Genomic DNA, 3,030 nt, shown 5'->3' with positions numbered 1-3,030 from the left:
TCAAGATGAAGCTTTTCTTTGATCAATCCTTGATTTTCCTTTCTTAGAGCAATAAGTGTCTCTCGTACTTCCTTGTAGCTTTGAAAAATATCGAGAACTTCTTCATCTTCTGATTCTGAGTCAATTACCTCTTCTCCGTTCTCAAATTCAATAATTCCCACCATAGCCACTAGATTTATGAGCTCTTAATCACTACTACTGTTATCATCTGATTCGTCCTCAATGTTCATCATAGATTTTTCTTTCTTGGTTTTAGGATTATTCACACACTCGTCATGTGTATGTCCTGTGCCTCTGCAAATTGTGCACTTTGCCTCTCGTAGCTTGATTGTTGGACACTCACGAATAAAATGTCCAAACTCTTTACATTCATGACACTGCATATCAGCTTTCTTGTCTTCACTAGTTTTTTTGAATGAACCGGTCTTCCTTTGTCCTTGACCCTGTTCTATCTTTTTTAATGCTCGATCAAATCTCCTCACCAATAAACTCACAACATTTTCCTCTCCTTGATCAGATGCGTCTCTACTAACTGTTAATGATATCCTCTTCGGTTTCTTAACACCGTTAAGCTCCATCTCTTGTGCTTGTAGCATTCCAACCACCTCGACATAACTGAGACTATCAATATTTTGAGATACAGTGACGGCTGTTTTGCATGCCATGAACCTTGAGGGAAGACATCTAAGAAACTTCTTGACTATCTTCTAATCCTTGAACTAAAGTCTGAAATTGATTTATGGTCCACCATCCTTAGATTCTCGAATCTAGAAGCTAGCATATCTTTCCTTGAGCTCTGCACTTTCGTTGTTCCTTCGTAATGAACTTGAAGAATATCCCATGCTTCTTTAGTAGTTTCACATCCCTGAATTAATTCAAACTGCTTTCTGCCAAACACTACAATGAATAGCACTTAATGCTCTGGAATTTTACTTTGATCTCTTTTGTTCTTCATCCGTCCAGTCTGCCTCAGTTTTTGGTATTTGTTTCCCTGTTACATCTTTGATTGTCGGTTCCTCCCACTGTTCTAGGGCAGTCTTCCAGGCGAGACGATCAATTCCTCCTATTATCGATTTTATCCACGATTTCCAAAAACCATAGTTTCCATCATCCAACACAACCTTATTGTTGTTGATCAGATCTTCGTAGCTCTCCATCTTGTCCGCAGAATATCACTTGTAGTATTATGAACAAATGCCGCTCTGATACCAATTGAAAGTGTGAGAACTAATATATTATGAATGATCAAAACAATAAGATAGAGATTTCTTTGAACTCTCCTTTGATTAATAGAAAATCTGTTTACAAGTTTATTCTAAACAATTTTCTAATCTCTCAAAGCTCTCTTTCTAAGACTATTCACCAAATCTTAGAACCCTAGAGAAACCTCACAACCCTCTTTAAGTTCTTCTTAGCTCTTCTTTATTTATAAGCTAAAACTTATCGGCTAGGTAAACTTTTCTTGTTTGTGTTGAAGCTTACAATCAGCCTTCACACCCTATTTATGGAACTAGGACTACGCTATACAACAAGCAAACTGCCTATTCTATTTCTAATAGGAATTGGACAATTTCCTTTTTCTTTAAAGTTAAGGAAATTTTCCTCTTTCTTCATGGTTACATTCCTAATGTAAACATGAAGCACTTTGATCTTCTAGAAGCATTGAGTGTCTTCTAAGCCTTCGTGAAATCTCCTGCTTCTGGATCCTTTCTTACTAATAGCTGACATAGATATCTTAATACTCTGTTCTTGTAGAAGTGCTCTGTCCTTTTGAAATAGTTCATCCACTTGTTTAAATGCTGCATTTTCACAATTGGCTCTTATAAAAAAATTAATAACTCAATTGATCCCTTGAAATTTTTTTTGACATTGATGAACTGATTTCTTAGCTCAACCATTGGATGTCACAAGACACTTGTGCCTTATTTAATCATGAAATACATGCTTTACTTCGATGAATGTGATGTGTTCACATGATTAGCTATCTTGCCAAGCCAGGAATACTAATGTTATGTTCCATATGTCAAAAACATGATTTAGTTGACGGCCTCAACTATTTGACAATCGGTCAAAGAATATGTATTCCATATAGTAAAAGAGGATGGGCTAGTGGAATGAATTCTCGATCTCACACCCACATACATCTACAATACTGAAAGAGATTTAAACTGACATCAAAAAGTTTCTCACTATTATGTTCTTCATTACGCATAAAAAATTGTGCGAATTCTAGTCCATCCGCTCATTTCTCCATCTCGGAGCAACTAGATCTTTTTCCAATTAAACTAATCCTACATCCTAAGTATCTACATAGTCTACTTGAAGAGTTGAAGACAACTCTCATTTGCCCTGTCTTTTACGTTAGCGCTAGAAAAAAGAGTGGACATAAAAACTAACCTTAATTCGATAATCCCCAAGTACCGAAAAGTATCATATCAAAATCTGCGGCTCCTGAGTTTGAAAAAATTCATTCCCTTATGTATTGGATTATTTTTTATTTTGTTTTTATTTAATTATTTTAAAGATAATTTTTATAAGTAATTTGCAATAATAATAATAAAAAATCAAACCGTGTGTTGACTGATTATCATTTTTTATTTTTTATTTGTCTTAACAACATGATTTGTCAACATTAAAAAAAATATAATATTTAAATAATAAAAAATTCTAGGATCGCAAAAGGCCAAAACATACCAAATAAATCTCGTAATGAAATTCTCTGAAACATAATCCGGCTCAAACCCAAAACCAAAAAATATTTCAATATCCACCTCTGTCCCATATTCAAAATCACATCATAGTTATGCTTATGTAGCATTAAAACTACGAGTAAATAAAAAAGAAGAAAAATGTTTCACATATTGGTTCCTAATTTCAATCTCTTCATCAAAGAAACATCTTCATTATTCTTGCTCCATCGTGAAGCATTTCGAACAAAGATATGTATTTTACTCTTGTGGTCTTTTAGTTTGCAGTTTAGTATTTGTAAAACTCTAACATCTCTTCTTCCAAAACAAAGATATATACTTT

Source organism: Camelina sativa, chromosome 11, assembly GCF_000633955.1.
Source record: "Camelina sativa cultivar DH55 chromosome 11, Cs, whole genome shotgun sequence".
NCBI classification, from domain to species: domain Eukaryota; kingdom Viridiplantae; phylum Streptophyta; class Magnoliopsida; order Brassicales; family Brassicaceae; genus Camelina; species Camelina sativa.
This window is presented reverse-complemented; position numbering follows the sequence as displayed.